This window comes from Mirounga angustirostris, unplaced genomic scaffold (genome assembly GCF_029215605.1).
Source record: "Mirounga angustirostris isolate CCGP_5_RB_7025 unplaced genomic scaffold, mMirAng1.0.hap1 SCAF_16, whole genome shotgun sequence".
Classification (NCBI taxonomy): Eukaryota; Metazoa; Chordata; class Mammalia; order Carnivora; family Phocidae; genus Mirounga; species Mirounga angustirostris.
The window spans coordinates 17,545,739-17,555,501 of record NW_026991724.1 but is presented as its reverse complement, the minus strand read 5'-3'; the positions used below and the strand labels follow the sequence as shown (position 1 = coordinate 17,555,501).

Genomic DNA, 9,763 nt, shown 5'->3' with positions numbered 1-9,763 from the left:
GTCCCTGTCCAGAGAGAGCTTTCTACATTTCAGTCAGGTGGGGTGGGCAACAGGCTGGAAATTATTGCGCTGGCTGTGGAGCAGTGCAGGTCTGGAAGAAAGAGAAGATCTATGATCCTAATCATCATAGACTACATTATAGAATGCAACCACTTTCCTATCAAATGCAGCACTTTTTGCCATTTTGCCCATATGCTTGTATACAATAGATAGCTCTTTAAATAAGCTCAAACAGCTTTAAAAAAAAAAAGGTGCATGCCCTTACAAAATGGAAAATGAGATTCAAATGCAGATAAAATATATCAATTAAGGAGCCCTAGTCAGTCCCTGGGCTGCCACAGTTTATACCTTTAGAGAAAACAACCATTCTCCAAAGGTTTGGCTACATCCTAATTATCCAGTGGGGAATTGGTGTGTCTTTGGAGGAAAACATTACTAAGGGCCTTTAGCATGAGCTATCTCCAAGAAATTCCCTGCAGAGGCAGAGGTAAGAGAATCAGGCCAGTGCCAAACTCAGGCACACATTCTTGTATCAAGAGGCAAACATCACTGCATCCTTTTTTTTTTTTTTTTTTAAATCTGGGAGTTTCTCGGGGATTCTTTGAATAGCAAAGTTTGTACTTCTTTTAAGGCACTTCTTATCTCATATCTTAAAATATTTCTCTGAGATTTGCTCATGTTGTTTTCTTGGACTGGGCTGCCCTTTCTCCCTTTATCTGCCTGGCAAACCTCTGTTTATTACTCAGAGACTCTTCAAGTGGCCCCTCCCCACAAAGCCTTCCCTGACCCTTGACACTCCCAGTAGAAAGATCAGCTCATCTAATTCTGCTGGGGAGTGAAATCTGAATGAGAATGACACAAACCAGGTGCTATTCCCACTTTGCTCCTGGTACACCTGTTCTGGATCATTCTTTTTTTTTTTTTTTTTTAAGATTTTATTTATTTATTTGACAGAGAGAGACACAGCGAGAGAGGAAACACAAGCAGGGGGAGTGGGAGAGGGAGAAACAGGCTTCCTGCCGAGCAGGGAGCGCGATGTGGGGCTCGATCCCAGGACCCCAGGATCATGACCTGAGCCGAAGGCAGGCGCTTAGCGACTGAGCCACCCAGGCGCCCCTGGAACATTCTTTGATCAGTTCACAGAGCACTCTGAATTGTGTTTCACAGCATCTGTGCTGTGAGACCTTCACCCTCACCCTCACTTTCCACATCCCCAAGCACCCTCACTGGACCTGGCTCTCAGGCTGCGAGGGTCAGTGAGTGTCTGAGAGCTGGCTGCAAGCCTCTTTCAGGTAAGATATTCATCTCTCTTCCTTGAGATATCTAGTACAGGGCCTCATATGTAGCAGGTACCCTAAAAATATTTGTGAAATGAACAAAAGGAAGTGAATTACAGACCCTTTGCAATGGAAGATACTGAGGTACCAAGAGTCTTAGCAACTTTTTTAAGGTAGAGTGTGTGGGTTTGTTTTTTTTTTAGATTAATTCTCCCCTTTATCATTACAGTTACCTAAAAAATTACCAGGCAGCCCACAAAACAGGATTTGCTTTAAGACCAACCCACAGAGTTGGTTGGAGACTAATGGCGCTGGGACCTGCTGGGCCGGGCCACAGTAGGGTTTAGCTAAGTGTCGAGAGCATTAAGAAGAAAGTCCGGGCTGGAGGTGTGAGGTGTGCAGCCCCAGCTGTGGAACCTCCATGATGTGACTGCACATATCCATCCTCACACATTTGCAGGGTGATCACCACTGAGAGTGTACATAGATGTAGATGGACGTTCCCGGGGCCCCAGTACGTGGGCACAGTGACTATGTGGGGGGCGACAGGAGTTGGGGAGAGGGTGGTCAGCAGGATACCTGTCAACATGGCCAGAGTGGTCCCAGCCACCATGCCCATGGTGACACCATTGCTTCTAGGTGGAGGGATGGAGGGATGGGAGCAACGTACACCATCACCTGCATGCGGTCGGGCTGCAGCCCCTCGGTGTAGTGGATGACATGAACAGGCGGGGTATACGGGGCTGTGTGTAGTCCGTGCTTTGCTGTGTGTCAGGACTCTGCTGGGAGTAGGCACTTCGCCTGGGTTCCACAGCGGTCTGGTAGGGGTTGGGGGAGGAGGAGTATGGTGGTACTGGCCCACTGGTGGGAGAACAGGATACTTTGTAAGATGTGCGAGAAGTGTAGCCTGTTTGGGAGCTGCAGCTGCGTAACCTATGGGGAAACCAGTTGGATGACCACTTCCTTTGGCATTTTCATAGGAAACCCCAGAAAAAGCAGGGCTATAAACAGGATTCACGATTTCAGGAACTGCCCACGCATTCCGGTCCGCACCCAGCTCCACCTCCCTCAGGCCTCCAGTGGCCTGGTCAGCCCCGCTAGACAAAGCGCAGCCAGCGTTCCTCCTGTGGGCACTGCCAGGCTGTACCCTGCCCAGGCGCCAAGCGACCCTGAGCTGCAGGCCTGACCTTGGTGCCACCCCTAGAGTGTGGGGGCCCAAGAATGAGTTTGTAGAGGGCGCCTGGGTGGCTCAGTTGGTTAAGCGACTGCCTTCAGCTCAGGTCATGATCCCAGGGTCCTGGGATCGAGTCCCGCATCGGGTTCCCTGCTCTGCGGGGAGCCTGCTTCTCCCTCTCCCACTCCCCCTGCGTGTGTTCCCTCTCTCGCTGTGTCTCTCTCGGTCAAATAAATAAATAAAATCTTTAAAAAAAAAAAAAAAAAGAATGAGTTTGTAGGATCTCACTTTGGGATGCTAGCTTGAGAAATTTTCAAGCGATGTGACATTAGAAGGCCCCTCTCCAAGAGAGGTGCCACAGGATACCTTCTAGGAGAGGCTGACCTTTAATAAGCCCTTTGGTGGAAAACCAGTTACTAAACCAGCTTGGAGGGGACCCGAGAGCAACCAGCTCACGGCTGGTTCTGCCCCAGAGTAAATAATGGGATCAGCCCCAGTGGTGTCACTTACATTTTGAAAGAAATGTTTCATTTATAATCATCTGCCTGTGGCATCAGAAAATAGTCTGATGGTCATTGGACAAATGATGCGTTTGTGCCTTGGCCCCAGGCTTGTTCCCCCCGGGCAGAGCCTCTGGCTCTTGGCTGCCCTTCCTTGCCAGTATGCTCCAGTGGTGCAGGGACTTTCAGCCCCTGGCACAACCTGTGTCTTTAGTTCCCAACCTAGAAGCTTGTGGGGCATCATTTCTGGGTATTTATCCTCCCACTTTTGATCCCTGAAGAATGATCTCCCCTGGGCCCCCTGTACTTGGCCTTGGCACTGTTCCCTGATTGATCAGGCAGAGTGGGAGCTCTCTTCGCCTGAGTGGCCCAGCTCCCAACATAAACACCAGTTCATCTTAGGCTACAGCTGAATGGCAATGCCAAGACTGCAGGGCTAGGTGGAGAAAATGTCACCCCTACACAGTCATCCAGCCAGGGGCCTGCTTAGGACCCCTGAATCCATGGAGGAGGAAGAGGCCAGGACTGCTGGGCAGTTACCCAAGGCATCAGGAGCTCATGGGTTCCCTTTGCAGTGGTTCTCTCTCACTGTGTCTGGGAACCACTGCAGGGTCTGCTGTCCATTCCACTTCTCCAAGCTGCTAACTGCAGGTGTAGTCTCGGAGGCCATTTTTCACCAGATGTGGGGAATGCAGACAAACAAACAGATGTTGGAACTTCCTGATGAGTGTTGGAGCAGAAGCCTCAGCACCCCTGTGCCAAAGCTCCTTATGTGGGGAAGCAGGGGGCCCACCTTACCGAACCCCACCCACCTGAGGATCTAGCTGAATCCTGATTGGTGCAGTCTCTTCTCTTCCCAGGGGAGCTGGGAAAGGGGAAGCCTGTGCCTTCTGCCCTTCCTGGCTCTTCCCACCTCTTAGCTCCTGTTCTGAACCTCTCATATCCCACCCCATGCTGACCCACCCCCCCTTCTTGGGCATATTGAATTCACTGAATAAAGCTTCATAGATGCCCATGGGCCTGACACAGACAAGACAGGGATGGATGTGACACCGTCCTTAGCCTCAAGGAGCCCACAGTCTGCTGGGACAAACAGATGCTAACAGCAAATTGGGCACTTGGCTGTGGAGCACAGAGGAAGATGCTGTTCACAGGGACCTGCTAGGGTTGGCAAGGCTTCTGTGGAGAGGGCATTACTGAGCATGGCCTTGACAATAGAGTAGGAGTTCTCTGGGTGGTTGAGCAGGAGTCAGCCCTGCCAGTGGAGGGGACAGCATACACCAGTGTAAAATAGCATGGCACATTCCGGGAGCCACAATTGATGGATTGCCACATGGGGGAGATACAAGAGATGAGGCTGGAGAGGGTGACCAGGCTACCAGAAGGGCCTTGCAGACCGAGTTGGGTGCTCACTGTATTCTGAGGGCAACAGAAGACTGCAGTGAGGGTACAAGGAGACTCTGCCCTTTCTTCTTCTTTTGTTATTTTTATTTTTATTTATTTTTATTTTTTCTAAAGATTTTATTTCTTTATTTGACAGAGAGAGACACAGCGAGAGAGGGAACACAAGCAGGGGGAGTGGGAGAGGGAGAAGCAGGCTTCCCGCAGAGCAGGGAGCCCGATGCGGGGCTCGATCCCAGGACCCTGGGATCATGACCTGAGCCCAAGGCAGACGCTTAACGACTGAGCCACCCAGGCGCCCCAATGTGGTGAGTTTTAACATATGTATACACCTGTGATACCATCACCACAATCTAGATAATGAATATATCCATCACCCCCAAAAGTTTCCTCGTGTCCCTTTGTCGTCTCCCCCATCCCCACTACCTCTAGGCAACCCCCCATCTGCTGCCCTGTCAGTACAGCTTAGTTTGTACTGTCTGAATTTTACATAAATGAACTCATTCAGTATGTAATATTTTTGTTTGTTCTTCTTATCACTCGCCATAATTGTTTTTGAGATTCATCCATGTTGTAGTATATATTAACAGGTAACTCCTTTTTATTGCTAAGTATTATTCTTTTGTATGGATAGACAATTTGTCTATCTTCAGCTATTGATGGGCATTTAGGTTGTTTCCAGTTCTGGCCTACTACACATTAAGGTGCCATCGATACTTGTGTGCAAGCGTTTGTGTGGATATGTGCTTTTATTTCTCTCAGGTAACTATCTAGAAATGAAATGGTCATGTCATATGACAGATGTATGTTTAACTTTTAAAGAAATTGCCACACTGTTTCCTAAGTGGCTGTTTGATTTTGCAGTCCTATCTCAGACATACCTTCTTCTGACTGGCTACGAACTGCAGGATGAACCTTCAGAACTGAGTCTCCATGTGCGTTTGCCCAGCTAGTGACTACAATTGAAGGCTTGAGACATGTACTCCTTGGGACCAGGAAAGGGAAGGAGGGTATCCTGGGATTCTTTCCTAAAGATGATGTCAGAGACTTGGCATCATTTCGAGAGGCTTGTTTGTCATCGATACTGCCTCAGGAGCTGGGGGAATTGAGTAGCACCGAAGGGTAATGAACTAAGGGCACCTCTAGCTCAGAACTTGAGAAAATCCCTTTGGACCTAATGAGGCCATAGTCCCACAGATTAAAGCCCAAATTCCACAGAAATGAATTTTTGTGTAAATAAATGATTTCAGAAGCTTATGTGGGGACACCAGCCAGCTGTGGGAATGGCTGTGGTCTCTGATTCAGGGCCCTATTCCAGAGAAGTGGCATCCTGGCCAGATGGTCAGGAGGAGCCATAGAACCGAGGGCTCCAGAGCCCCGGGGACCCCCCAGGTGAAGGTTGCTAATCTAGGTACATTCTCCACAGGTCGGAGCTATGGAGCAGAATCCAGGACTAGAGGGCAAGACCAATGTCCATGTCCTTCTGGCCACTGTTGGGACCTGGCCTTTCTGGATGCTCATATCTGTAGAGTGTGAGCCCCACCAGAGTTATGAGTGTGCTGTTCATTCATTCACATTCATTAGTGTTTCTTTGGAACCAGAGATGACTCAGGCAAATTGGGTTCAGGTTGTGAAATCCTCCAGTCTCTGCCAGGTCTTTGGGTGGATTGTACAGAAGGGACACAAAATAGTGATTAGATCGGGCTTGTGTTTTAGAAAGGGACCCTGGCAGCCAGTGTGGAGGTTAGACTCAAGTATGGATAGTTCGTGGGCAGGGAGGTCATTAGGAAGAGGCGAGGGAAGATCTGAGCAGGCAGCAGCAGTGGGAGGACGAGGGACTTGGGATGGATATGTGGATGAGAAAGGGAAGAGTCAGCCCCACCCCACGGCTGCCAGCTCTCTTCTCTCATGGCTTTAGTGACATTGCTACCTCCCAGTTCCCACCAACCATGGCTTGCATAAATAAATACATGGAGGGATAGAAGGATGCTGTGTGGCTCCACCCATGCTGCGAGCACCTGTCTAGCAGGCATCCTTCACTGAGGTGAAGATGGGAACTGCAGCTGTCCTCCTGGTTCAACAGGATGTCACTGACTCATGTGTGACAGCTCTCAGCATGGACTGACTCGGGAAGGCTCAGTTAGTCACCTGGGAAACAAGGGCACTGTGGTCCCTTCTTGCCCCAGATTCCCAAAGCAGTGAGGGACTCCCAAAACTTTAAACCTTTAGGAAGGAAAGGCCCCAATTTCTCATGAAGACCTCCTCCTTGGGGCAGAAAGGGAGGGGAAGAGAAGCCAGAGCTTGGTAGGGAGATCAAAGGTCTCCGCTTGATCCCTGTTAATGAAGTGGGTCTTAGTTGTGATCACAGAATGTTGATATCATGTGACCTTTGTCTGGTTAAGCACAGTGAGTATAGCACTGTTGAGGTACGTTTCTGTGTTTTTTACTGACCCGCTGAAGGCTCCATCCACAGGGGACCTCAGAATGGTGCTCACCATAACCAGAGTTTACCCTCAAAATAGTGTGGAGGGGCAGGGGAGGAGGGATGGAGGGGTTCTGGGCAGGGGCCACTGGAGTTGCATGATGTGGAGGAAAGAGTGCTGGTGACATGTGGGAAAAGCCTAGAGTCCTGGATTCCAGTCCCCTTTGCCACGTCCCCTGGGCGACCACAAGAGGGAATCACTTCACCTGTCTCAGCTGATCTGGACTCTGATCACAGGGGCTGCAAGTCAGTGTCTATGTCTGTGTTCCGTCGTCTTCAGTCTGGGCCCCAAGAGGGTCAAAGCACTGGGCACAGACCCTCTGAACTGGGTTTGTGAAAAGATAGATCAGAGATGTTCACTTTGAACAGCTCAGGCTGTGACTTGTTGGCCGTTGATGCCAAGTGTTGAAAGTGAGTGAAGGGCTAAACTTTTAAATCAGGGGCCCAGCCCTTAGCTTGCAGCCCAAATTCCACAGAATTTGACGGAGGTTTGATTTGGTCATGAGGAACATGATTGTGCGTGGTCATTTCCTCCTGGCCCAGGGGCTGCTCCCAAGTCTTTTGAATCAGTCTTAGTGTTTCAGAGCTGGGAGAGCACTGAGTGACTTCCTCTCAACCCTTTGTTTGATGTGAGAGGAACCAGAGGCCCAGAGAGGGTGGAGGAGCAGCGGAGGCCCTGGCCAGAAATGACCAAGCTTGTCCACATGGGCTCTGAGGGCTCCTGGGGGACCTCAGTGCTTGGTGTTCTGGGCTGCTGTACAGGAGGCACCCAGTGGCCACTGCCTCGGAACGGCCTTGGCCCTGTTCCCTGCCCTGTGGCACCACCAGCAGGGCCCTCCTGCCCTTGTCCATGAACCTCTTAAAGAGAGCCTGCCTGGTCTTGCCTCGTTGGTGAATGGCCTTCCTCTCTGCCAGGCTATTGCAACAATAGCAGCAGCAGGGAGCCGGGAAAGTGGTTCAGGCACAGACAGTGGAGGTGAGGAGCCCAAGGGTGGGGAGGGGACAGCAGAGGTCCAGTGCTAGAAGATAAGGTTTATGATGAGCTGGGCGGTGTGTGGCACACAGAAGAGATAAACCCGTTGTTGTTTTTCTCGGTCCAGGGCACTTGCCTGGATTTGATGATAAAAACCAGAGCCAGGCCCCAAGTGGTGGTGCCAGCCTGAGAAATCCAGGGAAGGAGGCCTGGCGATGAGCTGTTTGGCCCCCGGCCAGATGGTACAGGCGGGGCATCTCTAGACCCAGGGCATGAATTCCTGCCAATGACTCAGGAACTTTAGAGCCGAGGGCACCCTGTAAATCTCCACAGCTCTGCCAAGGGTCCTACCTGGGGTGATGGCCTCAGGTGAGTGAGGAGGAATGTGGAAGATCTGGGTAGGGCATGGCCAGAGGAGGGAGGCTGTGATCTTTGTGCTGTATTTGTGCAGCAAACCCTCCCCCAGGCCTCCTGGTGCCACCTGGGAGCTGCAGATGTGGGCTGTACAGTCCACAGTGGCATGAGTGACCTACACCAAGCTTCTGGGATTTTCTCTGTATCCTCCATGCCCTGCCTTCTCAAGCAACCTGGCTCCTTGCTGCATGAGTGATGGAAAGGGAGGAGCAAGCAGCCACACAGGGGGGCCCTCAGCTCCCAGGCCTTCCACCCACAAGGATGGGAGGGAGAGTGACCTGGAGCTCTTGCGTGTCTGTGTTGGGGGATGGTGGGGGAAATGAACAGGCTGGATGAGCCTCTGATCCTGGCTTCCTGATGGTCACTGAGCCCTTCCAGAGTTAAACCTCAGATCCTTCAGATTTGGGCAGACACTACCCCCTCCCTCTCCCCTCATGCCCTAATATCACCAGCAGTGCCCTTACACCTGGCTCTTTGACCTTCTTTTCTTCCCTCTTCCAAACCTTCCCTGCTCCCTGGCCCAGCTCAGTCCCCTGCCTCCTGCCCAAAGCCTTCCCTGCTGTACCAGGCCTTGCAGACCTCCTGCCTTCATCTGTTCCCGTCTCTATACCAGTCTCAGGGAGGGCAGGTAGCTGATGTAGGAGGCATCCAGAGAAGGAAGGTAGACGGAGAGCAAGACCCAGCCAGCTTATCTACAATTGAGCAGGGGCCTGGAGTAGAGAACACCCAGGAAAGAAGGCCTGAGGAGTGGTCATCTCTCTGGCATCTGTACCAGCAGGGGCTGGGAACAGGGATAGACAAACAATGGGAGCCCTGGTCAGAGGGGCAGGCTGATAGGGACAGGCAGGTGTTTCCCTGGGGGTACTAGTCGGGGCTGTGATCGGTGAAAGAGATAGCAAAATAGAGGAAAGGCCAGAGACCTGGATCTGGGCCTCTCTGGATGGTGAGGCAAAGGCTGAGGCCCTACCATATGCAGCTTCCCTTGGGACTCTTGGTAGCAGGAGCCGGGCAGTAGGCAGAGTGAAGAGATCTGATCATGAGTCACTGGAGAGCCCATTTTGGGTGCAGAAGCAGACACACACCCCCCCCGCTTTGTGGAGCCCTACTTATTAAATGGGGCAGTACCTCTTCCTGGCAGTTTTGGAGCGCTCACTGGAGGCAACCATAGGGCCTTTAGCATAGGCAGCTCCGCCCCATCCTTTACTCCCACTCCAGATACCACAAGTGCATCTGTGCCTGAGAAGGGCCACTGTGGGTGGCTGGAGGTATTCTCAGCACCAGTTGTCACAGCCTGGCCCAAGTCATTACCCAGCAACCAGCCCATCACAGATGAGGAACTCAGCATGGTGGAACAGCAGGCACCCACTCGTTTTGAGCAAAATAGGGTCCCCAGCAGCATAGCCCTGAGCCTGCCTTCTGCCCGTGAAAAGGCCTCATGGTGTCCCGGGTTCCCCCAGCACTTCAGGGGAGTAGTGTCTGGAGCTGAAGCCCTGGCCAGCCACAGACCACACGCCATGAGATTGACTAGCAATAAAATACACC

The 9,763-nt window shown here is 51.5% G+C and overlaps 1 pseudogene; it reads right to left on the bottom strand.

Annotated features, from left to right (window-relative positions):
• Positions 1 to 1,742: 1,742 nt before the first annotated feature.
• LOC123856002 (myelin-associated neurite-outgrowth inhibitor-like) lies at positions 1,743 to 9,387 on the bottom strand (annotated as a pseudogene).
• Positions 9,388 to 9,763: the final 376 nt, after the last annotated feature.